The sequence below is a fragment of the Amborella trichopoda genome, chromosome 4 (genome assembly GCF_054954075.1).
Source record: "Amborella trichopoda isolate Santa Cruz 75 chromosome 4, AtrichopodaSantaCruz75HAP2 v2.0, whole genome shotgun sequence".
Taxonomy (NCBI): domain Eukaryota; kingdom Viridiplantae; phylum Streptophyta; class Magnoliopsida; order Amborellales; family Amborellaceae; genus Amborella; species Amborella trichopoda.
Window position 1 is genome coordinate 47,616,445 of NC_142339.1, and position 18,663 is coordinate 47,635,107.

Sequence of the window (18,663 nt, forward strand, 5' to 3'; positions counted from 1 at the left end):
AAAAATCTAATATTCACTATTAATATCTGGAAGGATATTCATATTTGCAAGTGGAACAGTGTCATATGAGTCGAATAAAAAAACATGTCTGTCGCACTCAACAATAGAGTCGGAATTTAGAGCTTTAGATTTTGCTTATAAAGAAGTGGAATTGCTAAAGAATTCAATATATGACATACTGATATGGCTAAAACAGACTATGACAATCACAATTCATTGTGATAATCATGCTACAATTGCAGCAACATATAATGGAAATCTAGATATATTATGTACAAACACACTCCAATAAAATATTGATTGGAGATGAAATAGTGAAACTTGAATATGCAAAGCTAAAAGAGAATTTGGATGATCTCTTGACAAAAAGCCTTACAATGGAAGATATTCAGTAAGATACCAAAAAAAATAGGCTAGAGCCCACAAAATAATCATCGCCAATTAGAACCTAACTAGTATTTTTTAACTTCAAAAGTCTAAGTCGATGTTGTAATCGCAGGTTTATCATGTAGTTTTTGGGCCGCTGGATATAAAATATATTAATGCATTGTACGCACACATTCTAAATTAATTAATGCTAATGACGACCTGTATATAAGAAAGAATGAGTAAACCTCTTAATAATATCTAGAACTAACTATAAACCGAGGTGTTGTAATATACGAGAGAACCTTTGATAGATACACTTATATTAGTTGAAAATATTTTTCTATGGCAAAAAATTGGATAGTAAATATAACGTTATTTAAGGAATAAAAAAGAAAGGATCAAAAGATGTATCCTAATTACTTATTTTCTTAGAAAGGTCAATGAAATTTGTACGTAGTATTTTAACATTGTTAAAATAAAATTAAAAATTAATCAAAAGATATTTTTAAAGCATGAAAATTTTTCTGAAAAATAACATTCCTTTCTATTGTAGTATTCTTGAAAGAGCAATAAAATGAATCATCAATGAAAAGTGAAAGTGTTTAGGTTCAAAAATTAAAATATCTAATATTTTAAAATTTGTTTTCTTTTTCAAACTTACAATAAGCAAAGAAAGATTAAACATGTTAGAAAAGGATAAAGTAATGATAAAATTCTCTTTTTACATTAAAATTGTAGTTTACAAATCAAATGTTAGTGAGGGATAATATATTTAAAATTATAAAATTTTGACAAAGTGATTCCTTATTTTATATATATTCAAGGAATAATGTTTTTATTCTTGGTAAATTGGAATAACCAATTAAAAATTGTTTATTCTTTTTTTTTTTAGAGAAATTTTTTTAAACTAGTACTTCACGATCATAATCATCTGAGTTTTATCTCAACTATTTTGGATCGGCTACACGAATCATGTCCCGCTATCCACTCTATCAAGGATTACACCCTCAATCAGGCTATAATTCACCTTATCTCTTCTCATTATTTCCATCCATATATTTTTTAGTCCTCCCCTTGCCTTTTAAAGCCTTCCACTTAAACAAAATTGCCCCTCTAACTAGTGTTGTTCCAAGTTGAATCTACACGTGATCTGACTACCTAAGTCTACTTATCCGTATCTTATTGCCTCTTAGAGCCACCCATAAGTTTAGGTGTATCCATTCAGAGTTTTATCCTTCTATTATTTATCGCTTATCGATCTCAACTGCAATCATTTTATAGATATTTTGTTTCTTGATCACCCAACATTTCTTCCCAAAAAGTATGGTTGGTTCTACAGCCATCTTATAGAACTTCCCCATCAGATTCATTGGTATGTAATGATCACATAAGACTCTAAAAACACATCTCTTCTTCGTCTACCGAACTCTAATTATATGCATGACATCTTCATCGATCTCTCAATTCTCATAGATTATCGACCTAAGATATCAAAAATAATCTCTTTTAGATACTTCTTGGCCCTTAATAGTAACTAGTTCCTCGTTTCTTGTCTTATTTTTTTCCTAGCCTAGCTAATTTTAAAACTTTTACATTATGTAGCATCTTTCTAAAGTTCTAACTTTGCATTGATGTCATCTCTAATTTCATAAGTCAAAGTTATGTTATCTGCAAAAATAACATATACCACAGTACCTCATCATGTAAATGCCTATTTAACTCATTCATAACCAAAAAAAAGAAAAGAAAAGAGATATGAGCTCAACAATGACCCTTGATATAGTCTTTTTGTCACCAAAAACCACCTCTCTAGTTCTTGTCCTCACACTAGTTAGCGCTCTATTGTATATATCTCTTACTATGAAAATATTGCTTCTAGATACTCCTTTTATTCCCAATACCCACCAAATTAACACTCTATGTACACTATCTTATTTTTTCTCTAAATTAATAAAGACCATATAGAGGTATTTTCTCTTCTCCCTAAACTTCTCAATCAATTACTTAAGTACGAAAATATCCTCAATTATTGACCTTCCTGGCATAAAAACGAACTTAGTTTGTGATATACCCTTTTCATGTCACAATCATTGCTTAATCACTCTCTCATACATCTTTATAGTATGGCTCATAAATGTGATTTCTCGATAGTTCTCCTTTGTTCTTGTAAGTATATACTACAATGTTTTTTCTCTATTTGTCTGGTGCTTTCTTTATTCTCCAAATCTTATAGAACAACTTGGTCAACCAAAATTTGCCAATCTCTCCAATACACTTTCAAATCTCTATTGGAATACCATCAGATCCTAAAGCCTTCTCTATCTTCATTTTTATCTAAGAATCTTTTGCTTCACATATCATAATCCTATGTATATATACCTATGACATCCGACTTCATTTATGTTAATTGTTCGTCCTAACACTATTTACCCATAATCAACCCTAGCTTTCTCATGAGCTTCACTACTTGTCACCCATTATATGGTAACAATAGGAAGTGAGAAAATCAAAACCATAAGAGAGGCACGCCACCCACCTTGAATTTAGAAAATCTTCAAGAGAGAGATTGAGAGAAAAGAGAGGCATAACTCCTCCCCCAAACCCACATCCACACCCACACACACATCTTGAACTATATTGGAGGACCCCCTTGAGAGCATCTCAATAGGTCTTCTTTTTCATCATTTATGTTGGAATTACGTGGGCTTTCAATGCCTTAACACTATTATTCTTATGTGTTTTTTTACTCCAGTAGAAGGTTGGCGTTGGAGTTATAGCTTCTCATTGTCTTGATTCAGTCGTTCCAGTATATTTCTTGGTCGTAGTGGAAATGAACCAGAACGTTGAACTTACCTGTTTTTGGTTGAACTGGGATCAAAATGGTCCCAAATTTTCGAGTTATGGGGCATATGTGGAGGGCCTAAACTAAAACTTGAGAGGTTTGAGAGTCTCCTCTAGTAAGGGTTGGTACGAGAACATCTCATGACTGTGAGCCAAGGCATAGGTGAGAATAATCTGAGAATTTGTTGATTATAGAGGAATATCTGAGAATAAGCACGAGTGAGAAGACTAGGCTTAGAGATGACATGAGCCAAAATCCTTGACCTCGATTCTTCCCACATGTGTATAGTAAAATGCAAACGTAAGCCACTCGGACAAGATATGATCTGCTTATCAAAGCTATACACATGTTTTAAAGAGAGGACCCCCACATCCAAAAGAATGCATGTCCCTGGGGGTACACCTGCAATCCGCTTTGAATCCAAGATCCATGAAACCTATTGGGTTGGTTTTGATAAGCCAGTAATATGCCCTTACTAGAGACTATGAGACATTGGCCCCAATTTGAGAAAATGAATTAAAGTTTCAAATCTGGCCTAGTGGAGTATCATATTATCTATATTAATCTCCTGAAGGATCCTAATTTTCTTATTTATATCCCTTTAGATATCAAATCAAGTTATTATAATGGAAAATGATTGAGAATGAATTAGTTATTTTTTAGAATTTTGACAAATGTTTTTATTAAAATGGATTTGTAGATTTGCTATGACCAAATTCCATTCAAGGACAGGCAATACATGTAGGGGAGTAGCACACATTCCATTCAAGGACAGGCAACACGTGTGGGGGAGTAGCACACAAGTGGCCAATGTATGCCACATGAACCCCACATCGATGCCACATCATTATTCCTCATGGATGACGTGGAGGGAATGCAAGCCAACATGGGGTGGCATGCCCATATGCGGTATTTGGTTGCCTCACTTATCTTTAATAAGTGTGATTGTGATTTAAGTACATTTGGCATGTTTGTGTATTCACATGTGTGAAATTGAAGATGTAGTTATTTCCTTAATTCATAGATCTATTATCCAATTATATTAGAAGTCAAAAAGGTTTTTATTAGTGTATCGATCTCCCATTTGACACTAGTAAAAGAATATGACGCACATGTGTGAGATTTTAACCAAGCTAACTTTGAAAATGACATATTTGAAAAAAGATATATCATAATTAAAATTTATAAAGCTAGAGAGAGAATTAAGAGAGTGCGAAGCCCCACGTAGACGGCCTTCATGGGAATTTTCATAACGGTTGATTTTGGAATTAGATGGCGTGAGTTGATGATGTCCTCTAAAATTATGGTTTTTCAATTTAAATGAACTTTAATTCAACCAAGGGAAATTTGAAGATAATTAGGGTTTATTTAGTAATAATAGTGTTTAATCTCAACGCTTCTATGATTGCTATGAGCGGTGGTGATTAAGCCTAGGATCATAAGCATCTCTCACCTTGACCTAATCTAAAGCTCAAATTTGATCACATAAAATCACCATACAACCCACCACGCCCTAATTCCTCTCAAGCCTTTTGACAATTTTAATGAGAGTGAGATACGTAGAGTGGCAACCACAACCTCCATGTTCATGTCTTAGAAAATTTTATTTATGGGAAATATTGTGAGAAGAATAGAATAGAATAGTGCATTGAAAGAGAGATCCTTCTACATGCTACTGCGGCCACTTGCATGCAACTTGGAGGGGATCCTTTTCTCATGGTCGTCTTAGGCCCTATAATATTGAGATATGTTTGAGATTAGCACCTTTAAGTGTGGTTGAGAATTGTATAGGTGCTTGCTTCCTTTGTGATTAAATTTGGTCCTTGTATCTTGTATTAGCGAGTGAAGGCCATAACCTAGTGTGTAAATAAATCCCATGGAGGTAATCCGAGTATCTTTGATAAATTTATTATTTTGGCTTCCCATGCCATTAGACTAGTAGCATATATTTGGTTTTGGTTTATGTCAATGGAGATCGAGTTCATTTAAATGTTTGTATTTGTATCAATTCATGAGTTGTATGTATGTGGATGAGATTGTACTCGAGAGAAATTGTATTGTACTTTCCTTAATCTCCATGGTGTCTATTTGAGTGGGAATTGTATTAGGACTTATATAATGTGATCCTTTTAATTGCTTGAGTGATTTGGAGCCATGTATGCTGCTGGGAATTTATCAACAAAGTGTAATTAAAATTGTAATTCAAGTTGTATCAATAAAAATTTTGTTTTCATGCACCTTAGATTCATCCTCTATACACTTTTATCAGGTAGGACCCGAAAGGGACCTGAGTGACTTGCCGAGCTTTATGGAGTTATGCTCGAGGTTGGTGTCCTATAGAGTTAATAAAACCCTAGAACCATTGGGCATGGCTTGGAGCCCCATTATAGCAGTGAGGGTTAGGGATCAACCCTCGATGTAAGTCGGTAGAGGCACCTAGTGGATGTGGTTTAGCCAGAGCACACATTATATGTGGTTTGTGGATGGTTTATATATAGCTCTGTGTGGGCTGGCATAGTCAAGATAAGAGCTAAAACATTGACATTGGCCACCAGCATCATGTGCATATATGATAGTCAGGTAGAGCTTCCCTTCTAGGCGATCCGCCGGATTGAGATCTTCGACATGAGCTTGAGAGAAGAATTCTCCTGCCTGCATAATGGTGCCCGTGTTGCTTGTCCTTACAGGGGTGCACATGTAATCTATTTATATTTTAGAGTTTTAGAATCTAGATACGCCTCAATAGGCTTCAATATGGTAAATCATGTGTCTTACTTGAGACTTCTTACTTATGTATGATTTTCTTGTTGTTTTTGCTAGCGAGCGATCTATTTTGAAACATTCAAATAGTCGAGCAATCAAACACGGGGCAAAGTTAGGACTCTTCCCAAGCCTAGCATAAATGGTGTATGAAGCCCAGCTCCCCTTTCGAGAAAAACAACTATGAGGTCGGTTCGAGTACGGCTAGTTTGAGAATGTCTTATACTTAAGCCTTAAATCACGCAAGAATGTTTTGTTCATGGAACTTGGTACTCAAATTTGGACTACTTTGATATAATAGTACGGTGCTAGTGTCTAGGGTTCATGCACAGGAGGCAACAATTTTGAGCATGTGCCCGTGCAACATGAAGATAATTTTATTTTTAACTTTTGACCACAGTGGGAACTGAAAAGAATGTTTTTGATGAACTAGGATCAAGAACTCTGTTAAGGTTCGTGGCTGCTATTATTCCAAATAAATCTAAAAAGATTCTTCAGAAAATCAAGGTCTCGGTAGAAAAGGGTGTTATATTTAAAAGGAAATCACATATCTATCTGAGGTAAATCCTACTTGCTATGGAATTTCCAAATATTCATGTTTATGAGCATTTGATAATCACGAGTATTTTGTTGGATTTCTGATACCATAATTCACTAGTGGTCCATTAGTCAAAACCCAACTAATCCTCCCCAAAAAAAGGTTGCATCATTATAGGAAAAACCCTAGATATCCCAAAAAAAAAAAAAAGGCCAAAAATTCTTTAATTGATATGATATTGATGTAACTAGAGAGCTTTCCAAGGTCTAGGACCCTAATCTAGACGGCCACAACAACAACAACAGTCATTCTCAATTAAAGAAAATCGAAGCTTTATGTGATCTTTCTCAATAAAAAAAAGTTGATTCAGTTGATAAAGTCAAGGATTCCATGGAAAACACAATCGAGGTCCATAATTGTCCCCAAGAATATTGTAATTTTGAATATCAAAGAAAACTGTTTTTGGAACAAATCGTTACGACGCATATAGCATATGTATATGCTGAGCTAATATATATATATATATATATATATATTAATGAAACTGCAAAAAGATAATAATTCAAAATAAACAGGGACTTTCTCAAGAGAAATTCCTCACCTAACATTGGGCTTGTCAGCACACAAATATAAAATTCTTCATTCCAAAAGTGAGTTCGCAGTTCCGAGGTGGATGTAACTCGATATTTATCAGAAAGGTGGTTTAGAATAAGAGCGTGTACTATGCTCCCGTGGGAGCATAATATGCGTCTACTCCTTTACGCAAAAATACACACTTAGAAATATTATTTTAGTCTAAAATTTTGGCAACTAAGAACTACTAGATGATTATTTTCAAAAAAAAAATTCAAATTTTGAGTTTTGTGACACCTAGATCTAGCTCTTCAAAAATTGGACGGTCTCTATTCAATCTTGAGATATTATTTTTTTTTATTACATAGAGAACTTATTTTCAAATTGTTTTTATTGATAAAAATTTATGGGTTGTAGATATTACATCCCAAAATTTGATATCTAAAAGATACTCGTAATTCGTGCTATACCAGATGGAGTAAATGGATAGTATATTCCCGCATGAATAGGAAATCTTTTGGGCTTAGAACAATGAGGTCCATGTGGTTTATCAAGTACAGCGGCGGATTTGGTTGATAGAGGGGGGGGGGGGGGGGGGGGGCGGTTAGTGACGTAGCACTTTGTTTTGATAAAGACATTATTCTAATTCACACATTCTATATGCATGAGAAAAAAATATCGTCCCAAAGTTGAAAAAGGTCATTCAACTCTTCAGATGGTGAGATCAAAGTATTGAATAATTCAAAACCAAACTATCTTTTTGAAAATAATCATCTGTTGATTCTTATGTGGATTCAAGAGTTTCAATATCCGAAAAGTGCTCCCAAGTAGGTCTTTAACTTCATATGCTCATGTAAAAGGATAATATACACATTACAAATTAAAGGACACTGGTTCGGTAAAGGGGCACATCATTCGTTTTTTCTTTTGAGAAAAGGTAACTATAATTTAATTTTTAGGTTCTCAAACTTATATTTAGAGGCTAAACTGACAAGCCCCCAATGTAGAAAATAACCTAAATATTTTCAACAAAACATATGAACTTTGAGTATATTTATTGCAAAGTACAAGCTTAACCATTATCCAAGCTCTATTGTTTCTTAAAGACAAATCCTTCTACTCAATCTCAATGTCAAGGAACAGTGTGGGCCAACATGGGTCCCACCCAGTTTGTAAGTGATTTGCATCCCACCTCTGGTCCTCAGGCCAACATCACCTACCCCATAAAAACCTAAGAGTAGGTAATAGAGAGAAGAAGAGCTAAGAGTAGGTAGAGAGAATGAGGCAGGCGTTTGGCTAAAGCATAGCCATTTTCAGTTATTTATACCCATACAATAAATAAAAAAAAGTGGATGAATACAAGGTAGGGATTATTAAGGATGGTATGATGCTATTTCATCCCTTTGTTTGATTAAAAAAAGGAGAGATTCTCCTCACTCTTTATCCTTTGAATGACAAGGTTTTGGGTCATGGCAGCCCATGCTTTTCTCTTACTTTCCACTGTGGATTTGAGTCATTGAAATGAAATAAGACCAAAGGGATGTGGGTGGCTGAGGCGTCATGAAAGAAACCACTTCATCTTTCCACTTGCCCAAATGACCATGATACCCTCAACCCCTGTCTTTTTTAATGGGAAGCCTTGAGACATCGCCTCCTATTAGTTTTAGACACGTGTGCTTCCTGAGAGAGATGTTTAGGTATGACAAAATTAGGGTTTGCAACGAGCCGGGCGGCCCCACACTGTCGACGTGGCCCTAAAAAAGTAGTGCATGGTCCCCAAACTATGGTCCGAGCGCCGGCCTAAGCCTTTTTTTTTTTTTTTCATTGGTTTTGTCCTGCCTAGCTAGGTCCTATGAGGACAAGAGCCGGGCACGGGCTAAGGCATGCCCGGGCCTGGACCGTTGCGACCTTTAGACAAAATGAATTAAACAAAAAGAAAACCCTAACATAATGATGAAATCAAAAGCTAAATTTTCATTATTCAAAGAACTTTAGAAGTAAATATGGTTCAAATGGTGGATGGCACATGCCTAAAATATGTAACATCCTAAGGCCTGAGTAGAAAGAGAAGGCAAAAGCAAAGTGTATGCATCGAGTTGTTTTCAATAAGGTGTATTATAAAAAGGAAAAGCAAGAGCTAAACAAAGATATCTTGGTTTTGACATATGAAGCTCAACGACATAACCACACAAGTGGATGGATAGTTACAAGATGTTCTGTGATAGAGAATTTTTATTTATTTTTTAATCAGAAAGTATTGTTAATTTAAGCCTCTCACAACGATTATCCCTTATCAAACCTCAATTCCCAAATTTTTTATTTATTTGCCTCTCCCACATACAGTTAACCCATAAACTGTTTCTTATTTAACACCAAAAAAATATTGCTTATATCTATAGAAATGACAAACATGCTCACATAATAAATGAATGGGCTAAGAGAGAGATAGAGAGTGAGATTATAAATTAATAAGTAGAGATATAGATAGATAGAGAGAGAGAGAAAGAGATTATGACCTAATGGGCTAAGCACTATTTTGGTGTCCACCTGATAAGCATGTGTTGTTTTTTAGCTTGGAAGCATACTGGCCTTTTAGGCCCAAACAAAGGATGGCCATGAACCTCATCTCTCCAGGGTTGAGAAATTGAGAAATGCACATACAAAAACATAATTTGTGTTTCTCTTGAGAAAAAAAAGAGAGTAAATTATCAAAAAAAAGGGGATTGATACCCCTTATAATATCACTAAAACGGTCAAGAACGATTATACTTGAGGGTATTATTGTTTTTAAATTTCTATATCAATTAAGTGCATCCTCAAAAAATATTAAGAAATTTTCAAATTACCCATGTTTGGTATTGGAAAGCCTCAACAATTAGAGTCTTTAATGATTTTACCCCAAAGAAGCATTAGCCGAATGATAATTAGAGATAAAATGATCAAAATACCCATAATTGTTCTAGCTTCCTAAAACTGAATAGAGGTAACCGGAGAATTTTGAAACTTTATGTTTTAGGACGTACCTAATTGATATAGAATTTAAAAGCATACTCTTAAGTGTAATTGTAATCTTTTGACTTTTTTAGTGACATTGTCAGGGATTTCAACCCCTTTTGATATTTCTTAAAATACTAATACAAATAAAATAAAGGGAACTGGTTTTTACATGATGTTCTAGAAAGGGTGTGCAGTTAGCTTAATGCCTTTTAAAATAAAAAGCAAAGCATCAACCTAATAGCCTGCCAAATTTTGGTATTTTAGAAACCTCGAGATGGCCTTAAAATCTATGTTTGTGCTTCATTGTAAAATTTAGAGCTCAAAAACTGGAACTCTAAAAAGTGTATAAAAAACTTAAAAAAATAGACGGTCTAGATAATGTGTAACAAGATGCACCATTCTAGGGCTTGTCATCCATTTTCATTTCAGATTCATAATTATAGAGGTTGACACTTGAAATTATTAATTTAGGCTTTCTTGTTTACTAGTTAGATTTGAGCCATGGCTTCTAACGTTGCCAACCAAAATTTCTCCTTTTATCTAGCTTAAAAATATACATGTAATAAAATGTAGGTCTAAAAACTAGGAACTTGACATTAGAAACTACATATACTCATGAGTATATTAAGTAGTATGCAAAAGGAGTCTAGTCATATGCGGTTAATAGAATTTATTTGTTATCTCAACTTTTTATATCTGTCTTTTATCCACATTGTGAATAATTTTAAAAAATAAAATTTCTTTTCAGCTCTTAAACCTAGTGTTTTGATCTTTCATAATGGCTTAAAGCTGGCCTTTTGAGGGGGAATCAATTAGAGTATCATTTGTTGTCTAAATCATCTTTTCTTATGATATTGATATTAGGGATAATTAAATATTATCTCATGTTACCAAACAAACTAAAAAACTAATCCCAACTACATTTGTTGAGCATTGAACTATGTTTAATGATGAACTAATAACCACTAGTGGCTTTTATTAAGAAACTAAACAGATGCCTATCTATCACATGCCTCTTAGAGTTATGAATGAAAAAAAGTCCTCAAACTTACGTGTTTTAGAGTTGGCTAGAGAAGCACTTTTTACTTCAGTCATTAGCTAAAAAACATCTAATTTTTTAAAAAATAATTGTTATCAAGATATATATATTTAAAATATCTTATTTTTTCTAGGAAATACTCTACATGAGATAATTTTAACACCAATACTCCATGGCCATAGAATCATCATCGTCGTCGTCGTCGTCGTCATCAAAGCTCTTTCCCAACTAATTGAGATCAACTATACAAATCTTGGTCTACTATTATGCTCTATTTAGAGTCAATACCTTTAGTGAGGCCGTAAGTTCCCATAACTTTTCTCACTGCTTCTAACCATATCCTTTTGGGCCTACCTTTTGCACTTTTTTAGCCTTTCATTTGAACTAATTCGTACCTCCTAACAGGTGTTGTATTGGATACATGTCATACATGGCCAGCCTATCTAAGTCTATTATCTCTCATCTTATCACCAATTAGTGCCACACCTAAATTTTTTTGAATGTATTCATTTTGAATTCGAACCATTCTTGTCTTGTCACTCACCCATCTCAACATCCTCATCTTTGTTGTACTCATTCTATGGGTATATTGTTTTTTGACTGCCTAAGCAAAGCTAGTCTCATAGTTGTCTTATAGATTTTTCCCTTCAACTTTATTAGTATGCGGCAATCATATAAAATTCCTGTTGCACATCTCTACTTTGCCCACCCAACTATAATTTTATGTAAGACACATTTCCCAATCTCCCTATTTTTCTTAGATTATCGACCCTAGATATCGAAAGTGCATTCGTTTTGGTATTTAATGGCCGTCAATCTTAACTACTTCCTCGTCTCTACTCCTATTATTACTAAATTTACATTCCATATATTATGTCTTAGTCCAGCTAATTTTAAAATCTTTTAGATTCTAGAGCACCCCTCCAAAGTTCTAACTTTGTGTTGCCATTGTTTCGGGTCTCGTCAATGAAAACTATTTGATCTATGAACAACATGTACCACGGTACCTCATCTTGTAGGTGCCTAGTTAAGTCGTTCAAAGTAAGACAAAGAGGTATGCGGTCAATGTTGACCCTTGATGTTGACCTATTGTCACTAAATACTCACTAGTCTCTTCAGTAATTATTCATACACCAGTTAGTGCTCCATCGTACATATATCTCACCAAGCGATGTAGTGTATGAAAACTCCTTTCTTTTCCAACACTCACCAAATCAAATCTCGATGACCAAATCAAATCCCAAGTTCCATGGCCATAGAATAAAAATATTAAATCATAGTTATCCTACAAACCAATGGAATACTATTTTAAAGAGTACTAACTTTTCAGCAGAGGGGTAAAATTAAAAAAGCGACCCTCCAACTAAATATGACAATAATTATCGCAAAACAAATGAGAATGGTTTTAAGAACTTACAAAGTAATTGTTAAAGTGGAGGTCTGTTGTGTGAAGCTATATCTTAACTTTTAAGTTGTATTGGAATACTATACCTAATATATATTTGATCCTAGACCTTCCTACTCATGCACATTAATTATGAGGTCAGGGGCCAACTTCAACCTGTGACTGGAAATATGAGAAGGCTAGTGGTCCCCCTGGTGGGGGTTTAGGGGTGGAATCCCCTTACTCCAAAATTAAAGGGAATTATGCAGTTATTTTGGGTATATAAATTGGGGTTAAGTGAGATTTGAGATATTATACAAGGCCTTACGTATTTTTATCTAAAGTAGAGCTATTTTTAAAGAGATAGTTTCCTTGTACTTTTTGGAACTGCAATAATGAAATCTAACCCATGGATGTAGTAACATTAATGATAAACTATATAAATCTTGGTGTTCTCTTTGTTTTTCTCTCTCAATTTGTTTTTTTAAAGGTTTGTTGTTGTTTGTAATTAATATGCTCTAAGATTTCATAATGTCATTGAGCTGTCTAGTTAGGGTTTCCACAACAACCAGTGTCAGAGCTAGGTTAGGTTGTTGCAGTGGTTATGATGGTTTCAAAAGCAAAGTTCAAGGTGGAGAAGTTTGATGGGAGGAACAAGTTTGGGAAATGGTTTCAAAAGCAAAGTTCAAGGTGGAGAAGTTTGATGGGAGGAATAAGTTTGGGATCTACCAAGTGAATATCCATAACTTGCTTATTCAAGTCTATAGGGAAAGCAAGAAGCCAGAGTTATGTTAGATGAGAATTGAGAAGATTTAGATCTAAGACTATTAGCACAATCCAATTGTTCCTTTCAAATGATATGTTGTATAATAATATCAAGGAGTACTCGATACCAAAGCTTTGGACTAAGCTTTAAACTCTTCTCATGTTGAAATCCCTCGCAAATTGATCTTTAATTGAAGAGCGCTTGTAGACCTTGTAGATGAATGTGGGTATGATTTTAGAGCATTTGAATAAGCTCACTAAGCTACATGTCAATTACTAAGCACACATATTGAGGTGAAAGATCACTTTATTCTCACTTCCTCAACCTTATTAGCATCTTGTCATGATTTTACTCATGGAAAGGATGCCGTAGTTTTAAATGATATGATTTCAACTCTTCTCTGAGATGATTTAAGGAAGTAATAAAATAATGCTCAGCCACATGAAGAGGTTTGGTGGCTAGAGGGAGGATTGTGGAGATAAAAAGGAGAGTTTACGAAAACCAGAGTACATCCATATCAAAATCAATGACATATGTAGAATATTCAACACCTAAGTATAAAAAGAAATGGTATGTGAAGAGGGATTGTCTAAAGCTCAATGTGAAGGAGAATATAGCCTCAATTATAATTGTATTTTTTATAAATGCTTGGATAAGGGAATAAATACTATTTTTGTTAGTCTCAATAAATTTTTATTGCTTAAAATAATTGTGGATTCTGATTTATGGCATCCCTACTATATGTGCCATCTATGTACCCTCATCAGTGCTGATTCACCACATACATGAGTATTGATGGTCACTAAATCTTAATGGGGAATGGTGCTATTTGTAAAATTGTTAGTGTAGGGGCTGTTAGCATTAAGATGTATGATGGAGTTATTTGAACACTGACCAATGTAAAATATGTTCCAGTTTTTAAGAACTCTTTAGGTTCTTTCATCATTAAAAATATGTGGATGAGGTGGAGTCATGAGAATTTGAAAAAGTGTCATGATTGTGATGAAGGGTGATGGATGTTGTATGACTGCATTGTTATATATAGATCAATCATTTTCACATACGATAATTGTGATGCACATTTAAGTCAATTGTGGCATACGTATCTAAGGCACACGAGTGAAAATCGAAGCCGTGGAGAACTGCATGTTAGGCTTTTATGAGCATTGTGTTTATGAAAGCAATCTTAGAGTGAAGTTTAGCACACTTTTTTATAGCACAACATACATTTTTTAGTTATTTATATGTTTACGGTCTCATAGAATTTTCTTTTAAAGGAGGATTTATGTATTTTGTCTTCTTCCTTGATTTTTCAAAAAAGGTGTGGATCTACATGGTGAATAAAAAGGGGATATAAGCACATTTAAGTAGTAGAAAACTCAAGCTGAAAGAAATACCAGGAAAGTCAGAACCAGAGAATATCACACACACACACACATATATATATATATATATATATATATATATATATATATATATATATATATATATAAAAGAAAAATCATTACATAGCCTAAAATTGTACCAAGGTAAAGCTTTGTTATCTATAGTTATGTTTTGTTTTGAATTCTATTGGTAACCTAATCTCTATTATGTGTTTGTTATTGGACCTCTGGTTCCTTGGATCTGATTTGTGGGGTATGGTGTCAATTCTTGTTGGAGGGCTAGTGGCCCTCTTGGTTGGGGTTCAGCGTCAGAGCACCCAATTCAAAAACGTGGGGCACTTATAAGGATATTTTGACTATAGGGCAAGCTTTTTATGCTTCCCTTACTGCATAAAACTTATATACTTCTCCCTATCCAACCGTCCATTCTAAATGAATGGCTGAGATGGCTCCATTCACAGTGTTACATTTCTACACTATTTTTATTTTAATTTTTTCTACAAAATATTTTGACACCAAATTTTGGGAGTCCACTCCTCTCTTAAACTGGCACTTGCAAAAAAATATAAAAACAATATTCTCAATAAAATAAAATAACTAAAATACTCCTGAAAATTTCAAAAGGTATTTTGGTCATTATATTTTATCAAAATTTTATTTTTAATATTTTTATAGGTGCACCCCATTGAGAAGATGACACATACCAAATTTTATATTCATACAATTTGTATAAAAAAAAGTAAACAAAAAATACTCCGAGCAATCGGATCTAGACCAAATGGTCATAGGCTCGCTTGATCTAACTTGGATGGCTAAATTGGGGGGGGAGGGGGGGTGAAGTATATATCTTCTATGCTATAGGAGAAATATAGAAACCTTTCTCTTGACTATATGGCTACAATTATTTAGGATTAAGTTACCGTTTAGATATTATATAAGGTGTTTATATGTTTCTAACATAGGGAAAAAGATTTCTCAATGAGTAATTGACGAGTACTAGCCAAATCATTTATCGTCTTTGACCATGGATGACGTCACATTAATGACGAACTAGATAAATGTTGGTATATTCCTTGTTTCTATTTTTCAATATTTTCTTTATATTTTGTTATTGTTTGTGGTTAATTTTATCTTGGTTTCACATTGTCATCAACCCGTTTGCTTAGGGCTTTTAGGGTTTTGGGGCCTTAGCGAAAAGTGTAGCATCCTTCATATCTCCATATTCTAGATCATTGAGGACCCTGATATTTGCAAATCCATCATTTTAAGTATGAACAAGTTCCTAAAATAAAGGATTGGAGTAAAAAAATGCTCCACCTTGGATGTGATACTAAACAGTCAAATGTGCACCACATTTTCCAAATGTGCACCACATTTGGAGTTTCATTTAGTTTTCTTAAGCAAAAATGAATGTACAGGGTCTACAACAATTTTTTTTTGGTCCTTAATCAATCAAAATGATGTATTTGGTCAGGGTGCGTTATAATATTCTAATGAGGAGGAAGCCTCATGCTAACCCTGCAGAAACTTAAATCCACTATCTTATACTTTGATAACAAAAATCAAGTTTTAAGAACCAAATAAATGTGCTCACTATACCTTGTCCATTATCACATTATTTGAACCCAATAAAACAGGTGTCGTAAATCATGTTTAAACCTATAGAAGCCAGAAGTATAATTATAAAACGATTATATAACCACACCCATGACATGTGCGGGGCATTTTGCTATTTTATTTTCTGTATGTGATAATTTTTTTTTCTTGTGTGTTTTGGGGCATGGCACCTCTCCTGAAAATTTTAGCTAAAAAAATATTTATAAAAATATTAAATGAGCGTTTTTTTCAATACAATATGAAATTAGAAAAATAAAAAATGTAAAATCATACTGTGCATTTATTTCCTCCAGCAAAGCACTTACTTGGAAGATTTTTTATTTATTTTAAATATTGAGATTCATTTAATTATAACTAGATGATTATTTCCAAAAAAAAAAAAAAAAAATTTGAGTTTTTGAACATCTAGATTATTCCCTTCAAGAATTAGATGGTTCCGATGCAATTTCGGGATGCCTCTTTTTTTTTTTTTAAGGCGCATAGAGAGTGAGAGTTAAACTTTCTTTCGTTGACGTTGGTTGCTAGGTTGTATAGATCACATCCCCAAATTTTGGGATCTAAAAGATACTCCAAGGCTAAAGTTTTCCCAAGGGAGTAAATGAATAGTATATAGTCCCATAAGAGTAGAAAAATCTTTTGGCATAACTAAGTAAGAGAGGGGAAGAACGGTCATATTCCCAAAGATGAGTATAGATGAATAGTATTCTCCCTTTGGAGTGGGAAATCTTTTCGCACAACTAAATAATGAAGGGGAAGAACGGTCATACGCCGCCCATAAGTATGGACTTCTCATCACTCACTAAATACTTTGGTGCCTCCCCCAAATCTAGCGGGTTTTCTAACATGGAAAAAGTTTAATAAGGTTGCAACCTTAAAATGTAGAATTAAAGAGGCACCTCAAAAATCATCTAAAAAGGTTGTTCTAATGTTGAAAAGCTTTCTAATTGATCGTCTCAATGTCGAGATGTATGAATATGAAAAAAAAAAGAGATTTTGAGCCCCATAATGAAATACTCGGTTTCTTCTAAACCCTGACATGTCACTCCTTTTCTTTTGGAGGATGGTGTCGTCTTACCAAACCCCTTTAGAGAAATGGTAAGAGCAACCCCAACTTTACTATAATTGTCCAATCTCAAGCATTATTTCTAATGTGACAAAATACACTCTACAATGATTATCTAAGTGCACAAGGTACTTAGCTAAAAGTTCAGATTGAATCAGGTCATATCTAACTGACAAATAATGATTTCTTAAAAATATTAATTTTTCATTGTAAAATTATTTTTGCCTTAAATTTTGAGGGTAGATTAATTTATAGGGTGTACTAAATTTCAGAAAAATAACTAAAAATTTAAAATAAAAATAAAAATTATTTTTTCATCATTAGATATAGCCTGATTCAGTCCAAACCATTGATAATTATGCACCCCTCAAGCATCCACATCACGTGGGAGTCGTACCATCCCATATTTAGAAGTTGATGAGTGATGACGACACTAAATATTTACGACGGTTCAAGCTTAATCAAAGAGGTTTGGTTGGTATGTTGAGATCAAATGTTTCGACGCAAACTAATTTTATTTAGATAGATTGAGTTGCTTTTCTTTTCCAAAAAAAAAAAGAAAAAAGATTGACTTGCTCTGCAATTAAAGTCTAATACTAAGCAGGGCAGTTTGAAGTTTCAGTAGCACAGGAAATGTTACACCATAAACAACAATCATTTCACACACTGGGCAATGAACAAGCAAAAAATATGGAAAGCAGCATTAAAAAATGAACCTGTTAGGGTTCAAACAGTTTGAGTAAAGTGGCACGTGCTGTTGTTCATTCAAGTTGGTTAGGTTAATGCGGAATGACATAGTAGCAACCCCATTTTCTGCTTTGGGGGGGGGGAGACCTACCTCACCAAGAAATGGTCGTGTCCAACTTCCTAATAAAATCAAGCCTGCCTCGCAGTACCTCTATTTCAATTTGAATTGTATGTCTTCAAAGTTTAAAAGTCTTTATTCTTAATGCAATTGGAAGTCTCTTGAGGTTTACTAGTGATTTAAAAATGTGCAACAAAATTTGAGAAATTTTATTTTGACGTTTAGGCCCAACCAATAATACAACACCTGCTACTCAATTTCATATCTAATAGTCATTAATGATTATGATCTCTTTGTATAAAAAATAAATTGTGTTATTATATATATATTTTTTTAACAATAGGCATGGGGCCGACTCGCCTTTGCAATGAGTTTAACTACCAATTGTGATGCAAATCACCTAATCATCATTATCATTTGAGCCTTACCTCAACTATTTGATATCTCAATTTTGGCATATATGGTTAATGGTAGAGAAGTTTAAATGAAACAAACAATCAAAACAATCACCCTCCTTGCAGTCAC